General features: G+C 38.2%; 1 long non-coding RNA gene across 1 annotated transcript; it reads left to right on the forward strand.

The window, feature by feature from the left end:
* The first annotated feature begins 1,575 nt into the window (after positions 1-1,575).
* LOC116533854 lies at positions 1,576-13,294 on the forward strand. Its single transcript, XR_004261473.1, has 2 exons — positions 1,576-1,616; positions 11,183-13,294. It is a non-coding gene; the product is annotated as an uncharacterized LOC116533854 (long non-coding RNA).
* Positions 13,295-24,718: the final 11,424 nt, after the last annotated feature.

Raw genomic sequence — 24,718 nt, forward strand, 5'->3', positions numbered from 1 at the left:
TCTCTGCACACACCAGATCTTCTTCAGCTTTCACCATGAGTGGAAGCAGCCTGAGGCCCTCACCAGATGCAAATGCCCAATCCTGAACAGTCTAGCCATTAGAATAATGAGCCAAATAAATCTTTTTTCTTTATGCATTACCCAGTCTCGGGTAATCTCGTAGAGCAGCACTAAACAGACTAAGACATTTCCTTACACAGTTTTTGTGAGTCAGGAATTTGGGAGCAGCTTAGCTGAATGATTCTGGCCTGCAATCTCTTATGAGATTCTAGTCAAGATGTCAGCCAGGGCTGCAGTCAACTGAGGGTTTGGCTGGGGCTGGAGAATTTGCTTCTAAGATGGCTTACTCACATGGCTGGCAAGTTGGTGCTGGTTTTTGGCACACAGCCTTACTACACTGACTTCTCCATAGGAATGACTGAATAATCTCAAGATATGGCAGCTCGCTTCTCCCAGAGTAAGCAATTGAAGAGAGAACAATGTAGGACTTACTACTTTTATTATGACTTAGATTCAAAAGGCAGACATTTGACAATTTTGCATAGATTACATGTCAGGTCAGCTTTATTCAGTGGGGGAGAAGACCATGTGGAGACCTTACCATCAGAAAGTAAAAATCATTGGGGGCCATGGTGAAGGCGGGCTACCACAGACTTCCTAGAACAAACTGGAGGGAGGCAAGCTTTCTGCAGCAGAGGGCCCTGGAGGTGAGTGTGGCAGTCTGAGTTTAAAAAGCAAAGTAGGGCAGAAGAATGCTCCAAACAAAGGAGTCGTCACATGCAAAGGCATGGGAAAGTGAAAGAGTAATGAAAGGTAGTGGGGTATCACTCTGTTCTAGGATTTGTGGTTTAGAGACAGGAAGTTAGTGCTGGGTGAATTCAGTGAGAAATAATGCTGTAAGCCTGGTTAAATCACCAAAGGTGAAGTCATATAGAACCTTGCTTGGCATTTTTCTTTTCATAGGATAAGGGCAATCACAGACAGACTATAATTATTCTTAGTACCTGCATCTCAGAAGGAAGCCATCCGAATTCAGTGCACTTTTTGCAGTGTTAATTTCCAACTCTTCTTTGTGGAGTCAATCACTTTCTATATGCACCTTCTGGCTTCTTCTCTTCTCTTTCTCCAGTTCTTTTCTCCTTAAACACATTTGAAGCATAAGGGCATGGTTAGTGTGAACTGAGAGGTTACGTTCCACGTTTCCCCAGCCATGATGGCAAATGCGCTGTGTGGACCTGCTGGCTTGCTGTGGGTGTTGTAGGGACTCTGGTCAGAGACACACGAAATGATATCAGTCAGTGACAGCACTTGAGTCAAGGGACACCATACTGAAAGGACATTTTATTCATGTGCAGGTCAGCTGGGGATACTGTATTTTCAGCTGTCTTTGTAAACAAGGAAAATAAGGCTGTCAACATTAGTATTTTCAAAGGTAATGGACAGCAGTGTATCTCTCTCTCTCTCTCTTTTCTCTCTCTCTCTCTCTCTATATATATATATATATGTATGTGTGTATATATATATATATATATATATATGTATAATCCAGTGTCCCAGGTCTAACTGATCAATACACACACACACACACACACACACACACACACACACACACACACGTATTTACCTAGTGCTAAATTTTGTATTTTTAGTAGAGACAGGGTTTCATCATGTTGGCCAGGCTGGTCTCAAACTCCTGACCTCAGGTGATCCACCTGCCTTGGCCTCCCAAAGTGCTGAAATTATAGGCATGAGCCACTGTGCCCAGACAACTTTCTCTTCTTAAGACAGTTGGCTAACCTACAAAGTTAAGAAATAGGCATAGTTAGCCTCTAAGTCTCTTTCAGACTGAAAACATCCCATGCTACGAATTTCACTTTTTGAAGCCACACTCTTCTTGGAGATGGTAAAAGATATGGGAAGTGTGAGACATGAAGGGAGATACAGTAATTCACAAGAATACAGTCTCTGAATAATCAAAAATTTTATATACCACTAGACCTTGTGTTTTACTTGCTGTTGACATTACTCAGATTATGAAGGAAAGAGTCATCAAAAAACTCTTAATGAAGAAGTCTGTTTTGCTGATTCCTAGTCTTTTTCTGAGAGTATCCTAACTGAATTAATATAGTTCCTGGGAAAAAGATGATATACACTTAAAATTCACTGTCCATTTTTATAAAATATAGAACACACACACATGTATATATTTTAATACTAAACTGGTCCTCCTTCATCAATCTACTGTTCCGAAGACACTACTTTGTTTCTTCTAAGTTTTCCTTGTGCTTTGCTGCTGACTTGCACTGCTCATGACTGCAGAGGCCCAAGGACTGGGAAGCTATTCCAGCTGTACAGAAAGATACAGAAAGCCCTGACAGACAGGAGCAAATTTCCATAAAGGATAATCACAGCAGTGGCATAGTGGAGGACAAAACCTTTGGGTGAATGCTGGTCAACACAAAGCTTTCTTTCTTCATTACAGATATTTGAGTTGATCATGGACAAACTCTTGACTGATCATTTAGTTCATTAGCAAGTCTAATGGTTTATTATGTGTTAACTTGACTGAACCATGGGGTACCCAGTATTTGGTGAAACCTTTTTCTGAGTATTTCTGTGGGAGTGTTTTTGGATAAAATTGAAATTAAATCTGTAGATTTAGGGAAGCAGATTGCCCTTCCTAATGTGAGTGGGCCTCATTCAATCAGTTGAAGGCCTAAACAGAACAAAAGGGCTGACTTTTCCCCAAATAAGAGAAAACTCCTTACTGACTACCTTTGAACTGGAACATTGACTTTTTCCTGCCTCTGACTTCAACTGAACTGTTGGCTTGTCCAGGGTCTCCCCAGCTTGCCAACTCAACCTGCAGATTTTGGAACTTGGCCCCCACATTCTTATGAGCCAATTCCTTGTAATAAATCTGCCTATATATTCTTCCCTTCTTTCCTTGCTGTGTTTGTCAGGCTTCTCCAGAGAAACAGAATATCTATCTATATATCTATATCTATATCTCTCTCTGTAGTATACGTGCATATACTGCATCCAACCTATTGATTCTGTTTTCTCTGGAGAAGCCTGACAAAGACAGCAAGAAAAGAAGGGAAGAATATATAGGTAGATTTATTCCAAGGAATTGGCTCATAAGAATGTGGGGGCCAAGTTCCAAAATCTACAGGTTGAGTTGGCAAGCAAGGGAGGAAGACATCAGTAGTTGAGATTAGACAAATGAGTTAAGCAAGGATGATGATGGTAATCTCATAGTAGTGACAAAATTGGAAAATAGCAAAGATAGGCAGCAAAACGCAAAAGTCCAAGTAACAAAAGAAGTCATTATGCATTGACGAAAAAAGTACGTGTGTAGTGTCTGAGTCACCACAATGGTATCAATAAGGGGTTGTAGGCAACAGTGGGTCAGGTCAGATTCAGGTGGCACAATAATCTTGTTTCATGGTATGCAAGGGGAAAGAGTACCCAACCTGGGACCACTTAGTGTACGTTTGTTATTTATTGCTGTGTGATGAGCCATACCAAAACTTAGTGGCTTAACATAATAACCATTTCACGTGTTCATTATTTTGCCAGCTGGGCTAGGTTTAGCTGGATGGTCTTCTGCCAGTCTTGCCAGTGGTGATTTGTTTGACTGTATTCAGGGAGCAGAATGTCTGGAAGCTGGGCACAGCTAGGGGAGCTGGAATTTTGTCTGTCTTCATGTAGTCTCAGGGCAAGAGTAAAAGCTGTCAGCCTTTTTTTCTTTTTTTTTTTTTGAGATGGAGTTTTGCTCTTGTTGCCCTGGCTGGAGGGCAACCAGCCCTTTGGGAGGCTGAGGCAGGTGGATCATGAGGTCAGGAGTTTGAGACCAGCCTCAGCCAATATGGTGAAACGCCGTCTCTACTAATAATACAAAAATCAGCTGGGCATGGTAGCACACACCTGTAGTCCCAGCTACTCTGGAGGCTGAGGCAGAAGAATGGCTTGAACCCAGGAGGTGGAGGTTGGAATTAGCCAAGATCGCACCCCTACACTCCAACCTGGGCGACAGAGTAAGACTCTGTCTTAAAAAAAAAAAAAAAAAAAAAGGAAACTGAGAACTTGGCATCTCCCACCTCTCTCTTGTGCTTTCTCTCTTGCCATGTGATCTCTGCACATGCCAGCTGTCCTTCACCTTTGGCCATAACTGGAAAAAGCCTGAGGCCCTCACCAAGAAGCAGGTGATGGCACCATGCTTCTTGTGCAGCCTGCAGAACAGTGACCCAAATATACCTCTTTTCTTTATAAATTATCCAGTCTCAGGTATTTCCTTATAGCACCACACAACTAACTAACACAGCCCAGAGAGTGAATATTGTTGCCAGAAAATAAGTGTTGACTTAATCTGATGGGCAATAGATAAAAGCCAGGCTATGAAAGTTCACATATAAAGCCACATCACTTGAAACTAATTCTTCATAACAGATACACAATAAAGCCCTAATTCGTAAGTTTAATTGTTCTATAGGTGTGTTTTAGGAAATGTTAGATTTTAAGCCAAAGACAGAACTGGCTGCCTAGGTGAGGTATAATTAATTTGGCGTAGTGGGGTTGGATGCAGCGAAAACTTTTGCTACACCCACAAACACTTCTTTATTTACTGAACGTTGCCAAAAATTCCCCTTCTTTTTTTTTTTTTTTTGATAAATCTGCAAAACTTCCCGGAGTATAACACTTTTAAACACTTGTAGCATTTTGTGATCAGTTAGGGTTGGACAAGAAATCAGAAACCACATATTTCAGTAGAGGGCTTTTTTTTTTTTTTTTTTTTGAGATTAAGCCTTGCTCTTGTCCCCCAGGCTGGAGTGTAATGGCACAAACTTGGCTCACTGCACCCTCCGCTTCCCAGGTTCAAGCAATTCCTCCTGCCTTAGCTTCCCGAGTAGCTGGGATTACAGACCCCCACCACCACACCTGGATAATTTTTGTATTTTTAGTAGAGATGGGGTTTCACCATGTTGGCCAGGCTGGTCTTGAACTCCTGTCCTCAGGTGATCCGCCTGCCTCGGCCTCCCAAAGTGCTGGGGTTACAGGCATAAGCCATCACACCTGGCCAAGGGCATTTTTTAAAAAAGGAATTGGTTAAACACATGTTAGAAGAGTAGAAAAACAAAAAGTGAACATTTAGGTAAAACAGAAATAGTAATTATACCCAGGCCATGGAGAACGGAGGGAAGAGGCTGGAGTTAGCTGAACCTAGAAGTTTAGGGACAAGGCCCTGCAGAGTTGGAATTCAGATTTTCTGGTAGCGGGGAGCTGTTCAGCTGCTTCTGATATGTAGTCATAGGAGAGTGGCTCCATGGATTTAGGACTCAGAACTCTGAGGAGGGAAACCTCCCACTTGATGTTTCTAAAGAGTAATGAACAAAGCTGAAGACTGGGACCACTACTACCACTAGGCTATTGTTGGCAATATATTAACAATATGCATATAAAAAGCAAGTTCCCAGTTCTCTCTCTCTCTCTCTCTCTCTCTCTCTCTCTCTCTCTCTCTCTCTGTATATATACTGCCCTCTGTTGGTCGTGCCTAACAGACAAAGGAGAATTTTGGTGAAGTCCTAGCAATACCATTTAAGTATAGAGGATGGATTTCCACCTGAAAGAGCAGCTTAGTAACCAGCACACATATTATCAATGGAAAAATTTGAAAACTAGTTTTGATAGAGAAGAAAACCTAGGGAGGTAGATTCTAATGGAATTGGAGAGGCACATGAATGAAATTACAAGGGTGGACAGCAGAATAGGAAGGTATACTTATCATCATTTTGTATAATGTAAGCTTTGACTGAGATATTTCATCCCTTTAGATATTGTTAACAAAGAAAGGCTAAAGCCAGTTGCAAATATTAACTACGTAAATAGCAAAATAATAACAATACACATTTATGCTTAAAATCTGTACAGCCTATTCAATGATACAAAGCATGGTACGGAAATACATTATATCCACACTTGTGTTTTCTAATCTTCAATGGCTTTGATAGAAATGATTGAACTTATTATAAATAGAAGAAATAATTCTAGTAATACAATTCAAACATTAAAATGTAATCACTTTGGAAAATTATGCAATATTCCAAATATTTAACGAGTTAACATTGGATAATTACCATGTATCTAGCATGGCTTTAAATGCTTTACATGTATTAAATCATGCAGTTCTTAACTATAATCCTATTTCTCTATTTTCCTCATTTTATAGATAAAAGGACTATTGCAAAGAGAGGCTAAGTTACTTGCAAATAACCACACAGCTCTAAGTGGGAGTGCTAGGATTTTATTCAAGGTGTTCTGGCCCTTAAACTCCATTCTACATTGTTAGTAAAAACATTTTGCATTAAAAAAATCCCCCAAAATTCCTTCAAGTCACAAGTTAGTTTTCTTATCTCTGAATAGGGATAATAATTTTTGCATAATAAGGTTGTTAATTTATTGTAGATGTTAGATTGTAATGTTGTATATTGTAGTTAGTACACTATTTGTTTAAAGTTCTAATACAGTGCTTGTCATTTATTAAGGCCTTAATAAATGGTGGTTGTTTGTACATCTGAATACCTTCACCAAGGTGGTAAAATGTAAGTCTCCTGAGTGTGCACAAGGTATTTCAAAAGTAAACAAGAAAATCTCCCATAACCAAGATAAATGGGTGGAGGGAGAAATTGTACTGGCCACCAAAACAGCCTGATAAACAATAAGATGTCCTATGAAGTATGGCATTAATTTTCTTATGTGCATTTTAGACTGCTAGTTATGTCAATAGATCATTATCTGAATAATTATCCTTGTGTTTTAAACCTCAATTTACTGTACAGATACAGAAGTAGCAAAACAAAACAATTACTAGCAAAGCCCTGTTATGGAGATCTACCTTTGGGTCCACCCAGCTAGACTCATTCCATCTGCACTCAAGAGGTAAAATACCATTTTGAGACTGGAATAGAGATGGATCCTAAAGTGATTTACTTTTCCATTGGGCTTTTTAAGAAAAAGGAGATGAGAGTACAGTGTAGAGTAATGGCTACATATTATGGCTGTGAATAGAAAATATTAATAATATGCTACTTTAGCACAAAAAAACCTCTGATTCCTTCTTATTCTGAAAGTCCATGACCATGTATATACAAATGTTCTAATTAAATGAAACCCTTATTTTGTGGGGCTATTTATTAAAGAGACCTTGTAAAACTATTTGTATAAGACCAGGTCTCCATGTGGGTTAAAATTAAGTTAGATGGGCCACAAAGAAGAAAATAAACGCAACCCTCTGCCGTTGAGGTGTTTCAGGAGATTTAGAAACATGGCTGCAACTTTAGTACCAAAAGCATTTCAGGTTTGTAACCAAGGCAACTCTTCTTTCTCTGCGTTCAAGCTTTCCTGTTGATTATCTATTGTAATGCCAATAATTGCAGCTGAAAGGAGTCTCTGTTTGTTGTGAGAGACAATTAGCACTTGAAATAAAATAACAGATTTAAATAAATTGGGGGACTCAACAGTGTGACCTGATCTCTTAGGAGCAAGCAGCAGCTTTGGAATATAACTGATTTCCTGTGTTTGCAGCAGCCTCCAGAGTGAGGGAGTCGTCATCCAACATCAATTGATGTCTTATTGGTGATTACTCTAGTTGTTATGGTTGAAAACCATTTATTTCTTCTTAGATTATATTGGAAAATAGCTTAATAAATCCAAACCTGCAATAAGGTGATACTGAATTTTCAATTAATAGGCTTATTCAAACAACTTGTCTCTACATGTAATGCTTCATTAAAAATATTTCCTTCAATTATTGTCATAATTACTCCTCACTGTTATATAAACTGTATTTTAGATTGCTATTTAATTCAAATGTGAATGGAAAGCATGCAATTCCTAATCTACATACCTTTACTTCTTCTGCAGTTTTTGCTTTCAAAATGAAAGTCATCATTATTGTTATGACCATTACTGAAATCATTGCATAGCACAGACTCACAATAGCTGTTAATTAACCTGTGGGCCTGTGACTCTTAGGAAAGGTTTTCCTAAGTCTCAATAAATCTTTAGTGTTCCAAGGACAAATAAGTTTTCCCTGATTCAACTATATATTTTTTCAGTTTCATTTATTATTATCACTCTGGCCTCATGTTTTCATGTGACGGGATCTCTAGATGAATATTCCTAGCCTGCAATGTCACTATCTGACTTGTATGTTCAAGAGAAGAAACCAAACATGCTAGACCAGGTCCCCTCTAAACTTCTTTTTCAGAGTGAACATGTCCACAGGATTCATATATTCTCGTCAGCCCTCTGACACACAGTGAGGGCTCTGTTTCTAGGGAGAATGCCCTGCAGCTGTCAAACTATGCTGGAGAATAAGGAAGCATATCTCTTAAATTCCGTGCTAAAGGCAGATTTAAAGCCACATTCTCTGATCAGCTTTAACAGCTATAAAGCTGTTGGTTTGATCTCCATCTGTCTATCTTTTCTATCTCTAATTTGGTTTTGAATTCAACTGGGAAAGAGGAATGTTATTTATTGGCCATTCCCAAACACCTAACATATGTTTTCCATATCAAATGTAGTTGATGAATATTAACTAATGACAAAGTAATAGGTGAATTCCATGTGGACAGAGCTCTGGCTTACCTTGTTCCCTGCTATTTCTCTAGAACATAAAAATTGTTTAAAAATTGTGTTGAATGGCTGAAGTTACAGTTTCTCTAGTTCTGATCACAAATATTCTCACTCATTTCAGAATAAAGCATTTGGAGTATTTCAAATGTTTGCAACACCCAAAAGATGAATGAAAGATGATCTCAGTGTGAATGAAAGGATAGGAACCACTGCAGAATCACTGAATTATTCACATCAGAGATTTACAGGGTGATGTGCCACCGATTGGAATTTAGGCTTTTCTAAGTCTTATTCTCTGGTCCAGGACTACAGTACTAGGGAATCTCAAAGGATGGAAAAGGAACAAAGAATACTGACATAGGCCAGTGGTAAAGTCCTAAGGAACACAGAGAAAGGATTTGAGGCTATGAAAGGTGGATTACAAAGTAGATATTGAGCTGTCACAATATTGAACAGAAAATAAGAAGTGATGTCTCTAAACCACTGCTTCCAACAGCATGTGCGGACTGATAGGGTATCATGGCATGGGATACTGGGAAAAAGTGTGTTCAAAATAGGAAGCTGTTTTGGTAGCCAATTAGAATGGACTTTAGAATCTATACTTTGGTCCTATCCAAGAGGTAAAAAGACTAATTGGCAAAGAGGGCTCTAGCAGAACAGACTGCTCTAAACCAAAAAAAAAAAAAAATGAGGAAGACAAATACCTTGAACTCTACATATCGGAGGGGAGGAAAGTCATAAGGAAACTTAAAAAAGGGGCACCTAAAGTCAACTATGGGCATTTGTAAATGAAAAGACCAATAGTTTAACCCAGAGACCTGAAAAACAAACAAAAAAGACCATCGCAGAGCTCAAGAGTGTAGAATAACAGGGATAACAGACAGAGAAGTATTGAGACAAGTAGAGATCAGAGATAAGCTATTTTCCTCACACAAGCCCAAGTTTCCAAAGAGGAATTGGTTAAAAAAATATGTAGCAGTCAGCTTGGTGGCACGTGCCTGTAGTCCACTCCACTTGGGAGGCCGTGGTGGGAGGATTGCGTGGGCCCAGGAATTCAAGGTTGCAGTGCTATCATTGCGTCACTGCACCGCAGGCTGGGTGACAGAGTGAGGCCTTGTCTCAGAAAACAAAACAAAGAGGAATTGGTACGTGATTACTACTGTGTGGTGTTTGTAATTCGTTGTCTGCCATTAGGTCTAAGAACAGCGTAATCTTGTTACTCCGCATGGGTTTCAGGCATTCCCCAGAAATCTCTTAATGAAGTCCTAAAGATACATCATTCCCTTGGGTATTGTTATATGTAGAACTTGACTAATAGAGTTAACATTGTTATGGTGCCTAGCATGGGTCAGAGAGGGCAAACAGAATTACATAATTCTGTCTTATTAGTCATAATATTTGTGTCGTCCCTGAGGAGCTAGAGTAGTGCCTAAATGCAGGCTTAGAGTTCGAATGCCTGGGTTTGAACTCTGCACAGCCACTTAGCTAGCTAGTGTAAAAGCTTGGCTCAGGTACTCATAATTTTCAGCCTAAGCTTCTTTGTTCGTATAAATGTGCAAATGGGGATAATAATAGTTCTTACCACATAGAGCTGTAGGAATATTTCAATAAGATGAATCACATATATGAAATATTTATATAAAATGAATTGATTATTTGCTTATATAAATTTTATGAGTTTTTCAAAATAGTATGCTTTTGTACAGAGACTGACATGATCAAGTTCATAGAAATTGTAAGATATTAATAGGTCCTGCAAACAGGTGTTGAGTCCCTGCTATATACTGAGTGACTGTAAAAAATGTGCTGAATATTGGCTGGGGGCAGTGGCTCACACCTGTAATCCCAGCACTTTGGGAGGCTAAGGCGGATGATCACTTGAGATCAAGAGCTTAAGACAAGCCTGGCCAACATGGTGAAACTCCATCTCTACTAAAAATACAAAATTAGCTGGGCATGGTAGCACGTGCCTGTAATTCCAGCTACTCAGGAGGCTGAGGCACAAGGATTGCTTAAACCTAGGAGGCGGTGATTGCAGCGAGCTGAGATTGCACCACTGCACTCCAGCCTGGGCAACAGAGCAAGGCTCTGTCTCAAAAAAAAAAAAAAAAAAGGTGCTGAATATGTAACAACAGCTGTGTAACCACATCTTATATTTCATGTTTATCTCACCTTCTAAAAGTTGATTATTTTCTTTTTCTCTGCAATATTACTATTTTTTTCTTCAAAAAAACATGGACAGTATATGATTAGGTTACCTCTCCTATCATCCTCCCCTTCCCTGTAGGAATTTTAGTGATAAATGAGCTGGTGGGGTAGTCAGGAAGCCCTTGATCCCTGCTATTTCTATCTTGGTGGTGTTTAAGGGCCATCATTCCCATTGTTTAGTTCATCCTCTTTTCCTTCCCTTCTTTCCTTCTTCACAAATTTCCAAGCCCCTATTATATACACTGCATAGAGCTAGAAGCTGTGGAAAACCCCAGAAATACACATATATGTGTGCACGGGCACACACACACAAATACACACACACACACACACACAGTCACTCTCCGTGTTGTCAAGTGTTTAAAATCATTTGAGACGACAAGGCATAAAAACTGAAGTATAATATTTGAATGGCAATACACGACCCTATTGTAGGATATATACCAAGGCTGCTTAAGATATATGATTAATAGTTATCCTTACAAACTTAGCCTATCACATTGTTAGTCTCTGTTGTGAATAATTTAGGGGTTTTGGTTTTGTCTTTCACATAGGGATAACTTTACTCTCTGGATTGTGTAGATAAAGAAATCGCCTAATTCCAAAATTACTAGATGAACCTAATACCTTGACCAAGAATAAGTTAGCAATACAAATGACTACATAAGATAAATTCAGTAACATATTTGGAATTTGACTCATTTATATATTAGAGGGACTCTCATAACTCATCACCAAATTTCTATTCAATGTGTTTTGAGTATAAATGTAAAAAGAAAATTTCCTGACTAAAGACATGCAGAAAATTATTCCAAATAGTGATGTTTTGATAAAAATAAGGAGTGAATATATTTGGGAACATAGAATGAAACACTGACAATCATATAGAATGGGAAATGTGCAAAGCAGTAATGCTAAATGGACTGGGGTGGTAACTGGCAACAAACTCAGATGAGCATGTAAGGTGAGGGGTGCAGAAAAAAAGGCAAAAAGACTTTAGGTAGAAGACTAAGCAAAGAAGTCACATGATAGGCTGGGAAGAACACAGGCCAGTCTGTTTATGTCTCCTTGGTGAAAACACTTCTGGACCAGTACACCTGATCTCAGGATTTCAATGCAATGAAGACGTTGAAAAACAAAGGAAGTCAAGCATGAAAGCAGAAGTCATCATAAGGACCTGCCAGATTGATTTATGAGGCCTGAATGGCACAATCACCACCTAAATATATGCATATATGTGAGTGTCTCTTGCAGAAACCCAGTGATTATCAAAATAACTAGAGTTTTCTTTGTATTTGTGTTGTGAGAAATAAGCATTTATTACTTAATAGGCTTAAGTAAGATCCTGTGCCTTGAAAAGAAGATTATTTTGTCATCAGGCAGGTCCTTTCAAAAAAAACAAAAATACGTGCAATTCTCACGCAGTTTTCAAATTCAAGTTCATTTGTAATAAACTGAGGAGACTGTAGTTCTAAAAACAAATGGTTAATAGTGGCAATATAGTGGTAATAGAAATGAAATATAACCTTAACTGATAAATAACTATAGTTTTTGCTGGGCTTATTCTTGGCGAATAGCCCAAGTTCAGGGCTTGAAATTTTTAATAAATGTACTAATATCTTAAATGGAGAGTTGACTAATAACCTCAGGAGAAGAAAGGTAATGGAATGGAAAAGAGAATTTTTTAAAAAAAATAGCTAAAGGGTGAGATGTGCCCATCCAGTGACATCGTTTCTTAGAAAAGGTAAGATATTGAACTAATTTATCATTGGGAAAGTGCTTAAATTACCTTTTTTACTTCAAAAAAAACCCTGCTTATTATAAGCCACCAATTACTGAAATTGTTATATAAACATATAAAGGAAATATGAATATTTTAAATATAGGATAAAAATAGTCCTTGCTAGAGATACTACTGACTCAAAAGGCTATGTCTATACAAATATTATATAAGAAATAGCTTTAAACACCTTAATGTCATCAACTGACATCTTGGCGTTTTTCTTTTTTTTGTAGAGACAGAGTTTCGCTCTGTTGGCCAGGCTGGTCTTGAACTCCTGGTATCATGTAATCTAGCCACCTCAGTGCCAGGATTACAGGCATGAGCCACTATGCCCAGCTGGCATTTTATAGTGAACCTCAAAAAAAGTCAACAGCAAACTTGAAGAATATTGGAATATAGATGTCTCAAAAATGATTGCCTTTTATTTATAAATGTGTTTTAGAATTATTTTCTAAACGTGAATTATTTTCTATTTGAAAATAATTACCTATAAATTGTATAAAGAAAAGTAATAGGCAAACACACAACTTATAAAACTATTTTAATGATTGTGGTTCCACATATATTTATGCTTGAGTTTATGGGAAGTGTTTTGAAATTCATACAGAACATGGAAAAAAATGTTATAGGACACAAGATTCAAATTGAGGTCATCCAAGTTATAAATCAAAACATAAATGAACTTCACAGTACATTTAGTTCCAACATAGTTCATAAAATAACCTGTTTACTTTCTCAAAGTGTATAAATTTTTAAAATGTATTTTGATTAGAATTAACATTTTTTTGAAGAAACAAAATTAGCTCCTGTATATCATTCTTAAATGCAAAAACCTTCAATTGCTCAGCATTGTTTACTGAATCAAATTCATAATTTTCAGCTTATAGGCAACTCAATTATCTTCTCCACAGTATAGGTGATTCAATCTGCTTTTCCTATTTCAGCAATACATAGCTTATAACTTAATAGTCGGTCACTTATTTTTGAAGTGAACTGGATAATTTCAAGCACTTTCTAATCATACTGAAATTGTTTCAAGTTCTCCCACCTTATCTTAGACTATATCCCACATATTTCTTTTGAATTAGTTGTTGCAAACTCAGATGCCTACAGAGGCCATGTACATAACACAAATGGGTGCAGTGGGTCTGGAGGGGACCAGAAAAATGGGAGGAGACGTCACACCCTATGTTAGAGGTCAGCTTCTACACAGCCCCAATTGTTCACATGCAGTAATCATGCCTCTCGTTGTCAGATCATCTGACTTTTTAAGAAAATCCCTAAATCCAACTCTTATGTAAAATCTTTCAACATTTTATTGTTGGTAACACATTTAAATAAAAAATAAAAATTAAAAAAAACTGTGTAGACCAGAAAAAGAAAACAAAAAGTTTCCAGGCTGAATATGGTCCATGGACTTCTAATTTTCACCTTTGTGGAAAACTGTAAACCAACTAACCCCATGATGACCTAATCACCTCCCATGAGGTCCCTCCCCCAACATGTGGGGATTACAATTTGGATTATAATACAAGATGAGATTTGGGTGGGAACACAGGACCAGACCGTATCATTCTGCCCCTGGCCCCTCCAAAATTTCATCTTTCTCACATTTCAAAACACAATTATGCCTTCCCAACTGTTCCCCCAGTCTTAACACATTTTAGCATTAGCCCAAAAATCCAAGTCCAGAGTCTCATCTGAGACAAGGTAAGTCCCTTCTGCCTATGAACCTGTAAAATCAAAAGGAAGTTAGTTACTTCCTTGATACAGTGAGGGCACTGGCATTGGGTAAATACACCAATTCTAAATGGGAGAAATGGCCAAAGCAAAGGGGCTACAGCCCCATGTAAATCTGAAATCTAATAGGGCAGTAATTAAAGTTTAAAGTTCCAGAATGATCTCCTTTGACTCTATCTTGCACATCCAGGTCACACTGATGCAAGACATTGGCTCCCATGGCATTGGGCAGCTCTGCCTCTGTGGCTTTGTAGGGTACAGTTCCACTTTTGTCTGCTTTCATGGGCTATCATTGGGTGTTCAGCTTTTCCAGGTGCACAGTGCAGGCTGTCAGTGGATCTACCATTCTGGGGTCTGGAGGACAGTGGTCCTCTTCTTATGACGCCACTTGGTAGTGCTCCAGTGGGAATTCTTTGTAGGGGGCTCCAACTCTACATTTCCCTTCTACACTGCCCCAGCAGAGGTTCTCCATGAGGGCTCTACCCCTGTAGCAAACTTCTGCCTGGACATACAGGCATTTCCATACATCCTGTGAAATCTAGGTGGAGGTTCTCAAACCTCAATTCTTGACTTCTGTGCACCCAAAGGCTCAACACCATGTGGAAGCTGCCAAGTCTTGGGTCTTGGCAATCTCTGAAGCAATGGCCCGAGTTGTACCTTGGCCCCTTTTAGCCATGGCTGGAGCTGAATCAGTTGGAAAGAGGACACCATATCTCATGGCTGCACAGAGCAGGGGAGACCTGGGCCCAGCCCAGGAAACCATTATTCCCTCCTAAGCCTCTGGGCCTGTGATGGGAGGGGCTGCTGTGAAGGTGCCCTGGAGACATTTTCCCCATTGTCTTGTTGGTTAACATTTGGCTCCTTGTTACTTATGCAAATTTCTACAGTGGGCTTGAATTTCTCCCCAGAAAATGGGCTTTCTTTTGTATTACATTATCAGACTGCATATTTTCCAAACTTTTATGCTCTGCATCCACTTGAACACTTTTCCACTTAGAAATTTCTCCTGCCAGATACCTTAAATCATCCCTCTCAAGTTCAAAGTTCCACAGATCTCTAGGGCAGGGGCAAAATGCTGCCACTCTGTTTGCTAAAGCATAGCAAGAGTGACCTTTACTCCAGTTTCCAACAAATTTCTCATATCCATCTGAGACTACCTCAGTCTGGACTTCATTGTCCATGTAACTATCAGCATTTTGGACAAAGGCCATTCAACAAGTCTCTAGGAGCTTCCAAGTTTTCCCACATCTTCTTGTCTTCTGAGCCCTCCAAGTATCTAGGAAGTTTCAAGCTTTCCCACATTTTCCTGTCTACCTCTGAGCCCTCTAAATTGTTCCAACCTTGGTCTGTTACCCAGTTCCAAAATCACTTCCACATTTTCATGTATCTTTACAGCAGCACCCCACTATTTCAGTACCAATCTCAGTACCAGTTTACTGTATTAGTCCATTCTCATACTACTATAAAGAACTGCCCAAAACTGGGTAATATATAGAGGAAAGAGGTTTAATGGATTCACAGTTCTGCATGACTGGTGAGGTCTCAGGAAACTTATAATCATGGTGGAAGGGGAAGCAAACATGTGGTCTTCACATGGCAGCAGGAGAGAGAAGTACAGAGCAAAGTGAGAAGAATCCCCTTATAAAACCATCAGATCTCATGATAACTTACTCACTATCATGAGAATAGCATGGGGGCACCTCCCGTGATGTCCCTCTCTGAACACATGGGGATTATAATTTGGAATGCAATTCAAGATGAGATTTGGGTGGGGACACAGAGCCAGACCATATCAGTGATAGTATTAGGAGGTAGAGCCTTTGGAGGAGATTAGAGTATGTGGGTGGAGGCTGCATGAATTGGATTAGGGTCCCTACAAAAGAGACCTCAGAGGGCCTCCTTACACCTTTCATCCATAAGGACATGTGAGAAGATGGCTATCTATGAGGAACAGGCTCTTATCAGTCACTGCCACTCCTGGTGCTTGATTTTGGACTCTCCAGCCTCTAGAAGTGGAATAAATAAATTTCCATTGTCTGTAAGTCACCCAGTCTATAGTATTTTTATAGCAGTGTGAACAGACTAAGACATGTTGCTTTATGAAACCTCCCTTGTCTGTCTCCAGATCTCTTCTGTTTTTGAATCTAGATAATACTAAATCCATTTCAAACTAAATTCGTTCTTTTATCATATTCATTTATATAACTGTTTTATTGTTATTGCTAAAAGCAGAGATTATTTTACTTTTCCTGACACCTTGGCACTCAGTAAACACCTAGGTGTCAGGCATTTAATTGAATTGAATTAGATACATAGGGCATCACTTACAGATGCCTCATCAGGAGTATTTTTCATTGAGACTTTCATTTGAGCTGGACAATACAGAGTTAATATTTGTCAGGCTAAAGTTTAACAAAAAAATCAGTTAAATCATGTTTTCTTAACAGATGGTGCATCTGCGTTTCCTAATGTAATGTCCTAACTGTGTAGAGTTGTCATAATTAAAGAATAGTTGCCTGCAAAATCTTCCATAACCGAAGAATCTTACCTATATGTAGACTCTAAGTATGTTCCAAGCTTGACTCATACTGCTCCTGAATTTGATTCAGTGCAGACTCCTGTATGGTATTCCTCCCTTGACCCCAAATAATTGCCAAAATCTTTCTTGGTTTTAGTTTGAGAACAGTTTAGAGTGAACTAGGCCTCTATGATCACTCCAGAAATGACCCTGGGACCCAGCACACAGAATTTTCTGGCTTTCTGGTTACTCTCAGCTTGGTCTAATGCTTAAGTTAGTATCATGGGAGACTCAATGGAGCTAGATGAGGGTTGATATATTGCACTCTGCTGACCACTAACTATATCTATAGAAATTGTTATCACTTACATTTATTTCTGTTTGATCTGTATAATGTGCATTGTTTACTAGGCAGCTGGGTATGTGGTAGAAAGGGCACTGAAACTGAAATAAAGATATCATCTCTTCAATCTACTAGAGGAGTTACCTGAGCACTCAAGTTTGACTTTCTCAAGTGTAAGATAATGACAACCTCTTAGGGTAATTCAGGATCAAATGAAATAGTATTTGTGAAAACCCTTTGTGAGCCTGCTATCTAGGTGTTTACTATTGTTTAAGTAAATTATGCACTTGTTTCTTTGGTGGTAGGTATCTAATTTCTTGGGAAGCCTTTGGGGGTCAGCAAACTATGGTTGGACCAAATCCAGCCTGGTCCATTGATTTACATGTTGTCTATGGCTGATTGACTCAAAGATGGCAGAACTGAATATTTCGACAGAGACTCTATGTCTTGTAAAGTCAAAAATATTTAATATCTAGCTTTTTACAGAAAAAGCTTGCTGACTCTTGCATAGATTTTCACCTGCAGGAGATATTCAAAGATTTGGCTTTAAGCCTGAACCTGGAGAGCACCCCAACAAGACCCCCTCAGATTTACTATTTATTTTTCCTGTGGTCACAGGGCAGGAATGAAAACACCTGTGGGATTTGGGACCAGAACAATAATTACTTCTCAGTCTTATCTCCAGCAGCCAGAAGAAAACATCTGCTTTTTTAATTCTGCAGAGAAGGGCAGAATTAAAACTGTCTAGGGACTTCCACTGTATCTCTGGCGTAGAGAAGGAAAGGAGGAAGGCAGGCAAGAGCATTTCCGGTTTAACTGAATGAAAAAGTTACCGCAAATCAAATTAGTGAGGGTGAAGCCTTGGCTTTAAAGTTTAAACCTAAATAGGTCTCATTGCTGTTCTTGAACTATTGGATAGATGTTGGCAAAAGTCCCACTAATTCTTTGATTTGTTTAATAAAAGTCATTAAAAAAAATCAAATGGATCACCGGGCAGGAATTTGACCAGAAACACCTTCCAAGTGATAATTAGCTTGCCAATTTTTCTCCGAGTTTTATGTTAGTATAAATATTCATGACACATTCCCCATCAAATTGTAAGTTCTTCAGGAAACAGTTATCAGTTTAAGAAGAACATGAATCAGACTGATAAAGCTAATTGGTTAGGGTTCTTTTTTCTCCTTCATTTTAAATAAAGCTGTTGAAGGTTCCCAGGGTAATGAAGAGCTTTGTTGTTATGACAACTGCTTATTCCTTTCCCTTTGAAGAAGCTTGCGATGTGATAGGCAACACATCAGGAATAATGAAAACAAATGATAAGTGAGATGCATCCACTTAGAGGAATAAACCAGCACAAACCTAAACCATTTTACTGGTTTTCAGTTACTGTTTTCATGGCAGGAATTTGCATAGTCTGAGCTGGTCATTTGTGCCAGTTTTCACTGTTACTTTATCCAAGAATCGTGTTACTCTGGAGGATTTAGATATGTACTGAGATTTTTTTGTTTGTTTGTTTGTTTTGTTATTTTGCCTAGTGCTTCTCCCTGTCCAAACTTCTCTTCTCACAGACTGCCTGAAATACAAGAAGCAATGGTTTGTCAGGGTGATGGTACACAGTTGAAAATGATTGAGAAAGCTCACTTAGTTTACTTACTCTGATTTCTTCCAGCAAAAGGGAAATTGCATTATAGCTTTAGAGTTTACCCCCGGAACCATAAAACAGCATTTGCTTGTTTTGTGCCAGGTACTTTCACATTCCTTTTCTCCTTTAACCTGTGCAACAGCTCTGTGAACTTGACATTATCTGTTTCAAAGAGGAAGAATACCTTTCCAGAAAAGCCCAAAGAACACATCCAACATCTTCCAGCTAAAAGCAGATAAGTAGGGATTCAAACTCAAGTCTTTTGATTCCAGCTGGTCTTTGCATGATGCTATAGCTGAGAAAAAAGTGGATTTGAATAATTAAGATATAACAGCTAATTCTCAACTGAGGTAAGCTATTCTAACTCCTCCTCATTTATTTGTTAAACACTTAGCCTAGCTAGCCTAATGCGTTTTTTCCCTCCAACTCCAACTCATGGACCTTTGGGGGTTATGAACATTTTATGGATACATGCAGATTCTTTTTTTTTTTTTTTTTGATGACATAGGCTGAGATATAAAATACAAGGTTTCTTCACATGTAGTAAGGATAAGTTTCGTGAAATGTATATTTCAGTTTATATATACTCACGTATAATTGGTTGTAAGTCATGGCCTAAAAAGTTTGAGAACCACCTCTCTAATGCTATCATTGTCTCCCTGTTGATTCTCTAGTTTCATTTTACTTCTATTTTCCCGCCTTTTTTTGATGTCAATAGACATGAAATATGCTAGGGAGATATTTGTCTTTAATAAATGGTCACTGCAGAAACAGGCTTGGCTATTCTCTTTAAAACTTTTTGAAAAGTATATTGTCCTTCTTTCATGGGATTAAAGACTCTGTAACAGAAATTTATTCCTCACAGTTCTGGAGGCTGAGAAGTGTAAGATCAAGGCACTGGCAGATTTGGAGTTTAGTGAGGGCCCACTTTCTCATAGACAGCCATTTTCTCACTGTAACCTTACATGGGGAAAGAATTAGGGGTCTCAGGTTTCTTTTATAAGGGTGCTAATCCTGTTCATAAAGGTGGAGCCCTCATAACTTAATCTCCTCCCAAAGGGCCCACTTCCCAATATTATCACCTTTGGGGTTAGAAGCTCAACATAGGAATTTAAAGGCCACGCATTCAGATTATAGCAGCCAACCATGAGGATCAGGGAAGTAAGTCCTCAGTGAAAATGATGCTGCAGCCAACTCGATCAAGCTGCCACGTGCTTATGGACAAGCATCTCTGCTCCATATTTTCTGTTAATGTCTTCAGTTTTACTGAAGGGTTCCTGGGGCTTAACTGCTGCTATCCTTGGAAATGGTCACAGAGAATTACGAAGGAAGTTACATGAGAAGAATGGATATCAAAATGTACTGAATAGATGTACAGATAGAATGTCCTTCTATGAAGTATACTTGCCAGAAATATTTAATATATCAAGCTTCCAGATCAAACCTACAATGTAGGGGAAATACAGATGATGGAGACACAACCTAAACAGCACCATAAAGAAGTAGACAGATCCAGAGTGTGACATACCCTAAAAAGACAAATTGGTCTGGATTTTCCAAAAAGGAAATGTTATGGATATAAAAGAAGTAGGGGGTAGGTCCTAAATTAAAAGAGGCTAAAGAGACAGTTAACAACCAGGTGTAATGAATGAGACCTGTTGAAAATAAAGTTTATAAAACTCACTTTTGGTATCATTGAAGAAAATTAAATATGAACTGGATATTAGGTATCATGGAGTTATTACCAATTTTTTAGGTGTGGTTGTATCATCATATAAGAGTATGACTATTTTTGGGATATGGATATTAAAAACGAGGTATTATATCCATAATCTGAAACTTTCTGGTGATTCAGCTATCTATCTATCTATCTATCTATCTATCATCTATCTATTTATTATCTATCATCTATCAAGAGAGATAGGTTAAGCAAGAACAGGCAAATGTTAACAACTAGAAAACATAAGTTAATAATATCCAGGTTTGTTTGGTACTATTCTTAGAACTTTTCTGTAGGTTTAAAAGTTTTTAAAATAGCAAGTTTGGAGAACAAAGAAAATGTATTATATGATTCATTCATATAGAGTTAAAAAGTAGTAAAAAATAATCTGTGGTGTTAGAAGTTACCTTTGGGGAGGGCAGAATAAATTGTGATTGGCAGGGAACACATGAGATCTGAGATTATTCTCATTCTTAACTTGGGAAGTGATTAAATGGGTATATTTCATTCAGATAGATCACTGAGTCTCATACTTATTATTTGTGCATATTTTATATATACATATTTTGTACTTAAAAAGACAGAGTAGAGAATTAACATTTTAGAATAGTTTATTTCTACTGGGATGACATTTGAAAAGGGTAGGTAAAATGCTGGACTGATACAAAGCTGTGTCTGTGCTTGGGCTGGGCCTTCAGAAATTCCTTGAGTTTTGGGGAAGTAAGGGCTTCAGTTAAATTGTATAGCTTCTGCATATGTTAATTAAAATATTTTGCTCTTAAAAATGCTTACTTAGATGTAAAATAATTACAATAATTAAAAGATGATTATTGCTTAAATGTTGAACCTGAAATCCCTGCTAGCCTGTGTATACTTATCATAGCACTTCAAGTTCACTATTACACAGGAGTTTTATAGCTATTTCTATAAGATTTTTACAGTAAGATCCAAAATACCATATTGTTTATAATTAGAGAATGTGAGGTCTATCTGCCAAAGGTGATGGTAGTGGAATTCTATTCCACTGCCAGGTGGCATAGAATCTAGTTAATGGGCAAAAATGGATTTCTTTTAAATGGCATCTCTCTAAGCCTTTCATTTTGGATTAAGAAAAGAATGAATAATTCTTCCACTCCCTGCCACCATGGATGATTGCAGGTCTACTGAGTGATGGTTTGAAACCCATTCATTTACAGGGGCATTTTCTGCTCAAAGGCAGGTAAGTCTTACAGTGTATGTATAAGTTAGTCTTAACTGATACAGCAATTCTATATATATCATGACAATTTCTGGGGAATAATATTCCTCGGTGTTACTAGGTATTGTCTGCTTTCCTCCTGATATATTCATCCTTTGTTTCATTCTTGTGTTTAATGGAGTCTTTTAAATGTAAGTTTCATGAGGGTAGGGACTTCTATTTTATTCACTGCTGAATCCATAGTACCCAGTACCTGGCATATAGGAATTGCTCAGAAACTATTTGTTAAAATAGTGAATGGACAAATACGCTTTGAGCATCTACTATGTGTCCAAAGTTATGGAGAGCTTAGAACAGAGAGGAGAATTAGAGATAGAGACCTAATATGAGTGGAACAGCAACCCCCTTTGTCTCTCTGGATTTTAAGGAATTTCAGCTCAAAGTCTTGCATTCTCAACTCATGTATTAGTTAAGTTAATGCTAGCTGCTGTAGCAGGACATCCCCAAATCTTAAGGGCTTATCATATCAGACACTTTCATTAAAGTAACATTCAGTGTTTAGGTTTGGTACTACTTTAAGTGGAGGAGAGGAGGGCAGGTTCTGTAGCTCGCAATTATTCTGAGACTTGACTGTGGAGGCTCTGACATGTTCACCACAAAGCATCTGAGATCACTTTGATCAAGGATGTCTAAGGGCAGAAGACAGAGGATAGCAAAGGCACACTTGCTTTTTAAACATCTTGGCTTGGAGCGATACGTATCGCTTCTATTCACATTCCCATGGCAAGAACTAATCACATCCTTTCCTTAACTCCTACCTGATATGCAACAGGGGCTGAGCAGGTATGGCTTCATGGTGATGTGACCTGTGTGGCACAGGGTCCCACACTTAGAAGGGTTCCATGCCTGATTTAATGTTCTGCTATTACCATCTTGAAATTCTTAATATATACGTTTTAAAGAGGGGTCTGCATGTTTATCATTTTTATTTTGCACTAGTCCACACAAATTATATAGCAGGGACTGAGGCTTTAACAGGGCAGCCCCTTCTCAATAGCAGCTCTACTTTATGGAAGATGATCATGAATATCTGGTCGTCAGTCAGCACTCTCTGCTACCCAAGTTTAAAGTTTCCAAGTTTGTAACAAATAAGGGTCAGTATAATATTTTAAAGTATTCATTATTTAATAATCCCCAGTAGTCAAGTGAGAAGAGGCAAAATTAAGTGCTGGTAAACTTAATGCTTTTCTAAATCACAGAATGCCACCAGCTCAGCTAGTAAAAATTTATTACAGGGCATATCTTAATAGATGGGCATCTTCTGCACATGGCCTTGTGAAAAGGCAAAATGGCACAGATATATGTAACAACTGTAACCACATGCCAGTTTTTCTAGTACTTTGGATTCAAGAAATATTAAATGAGTATACTTATATGTCTATGCTTGGATACCACAATTAAGATAGACTAAAAAAAAAAAACCCTGATTCATAGCACTTATGTTTTATGCAATTCTTTTATATTTTAAAAACAGCTTTATAGAAATATAGTTGACATACATAAACTGCATACATTCAAGGTATATTATTATTTAACTTTTACTTAAATATAATTTAGCATATTTATAACCTGGTGACATCCTCTCCCTACCCTATTTAATCCCCAGGCAACCGTTAATTCCCTTCTCATCAATATAGATTACATTGTATTTTCCAGAATTTTATATAGGTGTACTGTTATCTGTGATGGCTTCTTTTTCTCAACATAATAGTAATAATAATTTTTAAATTTTAGTTTCAGAGGATATATGTACAGGTTTGTTTCATGGATATATTGTGTAATGATAAGCTTTGGGCTTCTAGTTAGCCCATCACCCAAGCAGTGAACATTGTACTCAACAGGTAATTTTTCAACCCTCACTCCCCTCCCAACTTCCCACTTTTTTTTTTTTTTTTTTTTTTTTTTTTGGGACGGAGTTTCGCTCTTGTTACCCAGGCTGGAGTGCAATGGCGCGTTCTCGGCTCACCGCAACCTCCGCCTCCTGGGTTCAGGCAATTCTCCTGTCTCAGCCTCCTGAGTAGCTGGGCTTACAAGCACGCGCCACCATGCCCAGCTGATTTTTTGTATTTTTAGTAGAGACGGGGTTTCACTGTGTTGACCAGGATGGTCTCGATCTCTTGACCTCGTGATCCACCCGCCTCGGCCTCCCAAAGTGCTGGGATTACAGGCTTGAGCCACCGCGCCCGGCAACTTCCCACTTTTTGAGTGGCCAGTATCTATTATTTCCATCTCCATATTCATGTGAACCCATTGTTTTAGCTCCTACTTGTAAGTAAGACCATGCAGTATTTGGTTATCTGTTTCTGTGTTACTTCACGTAGGATGATGGCCTCCAGCTCCATCCGTGGTACTTCGAAAGATATAATTTCATTCTTTTTATGGCTGTGTAGTATTCCGTGGTGTACATATACCACATTTTCTTTATCCAGTCAACCATTGAAGGAAACTTAGTTGATTCTGTAACTTTGCTATTACAAATCGTGCTGTGGTAAACATATGAGGCCAGGTGTTTTTTTTCCTTTGGGTAGATACTTGATAGTGGGATTGCTGGATCAAATGACAGTTCTATTTTTAGTTCTTTGGGCAATCTCCATGCTGTTTTCCATAAAGGTTGTACTAATTTACATTCTCACCAACAGTGTGTTGGTGGTCCTCATTTTTGTCAACATCGGTTATTTTTTGACATTTTAATAATAGCCATTCTGACTGGTATAAGATGGTATCTCATTTTGATTTTAATTTGCATTAATCTGATGGTTAGTGATTTTGAACACTTTTTCATATGTTTGTTGGTAACATGTATGTCTTCATTTGAGAAATATTTGTTCATGTACTTTGTCTTCCTTTTTTTTTTATTTTGAGACGGAGT

This window comes from Sapajus apella, unplaced genomic scaffold, assembly GCF_009761245.1.
Source record: "Sapajus apella isolate SASKATOON/1434 unplaced genomic scaffold, GSC_monkey_1.0 scaffold84, whole genome shotgun sequence".
Taxonomy (NCBI): Eukaryota; Metazoa; Chordata; class Mammalia; order Primates; family Cebidae; genus Sapajus; species Sapajus apella.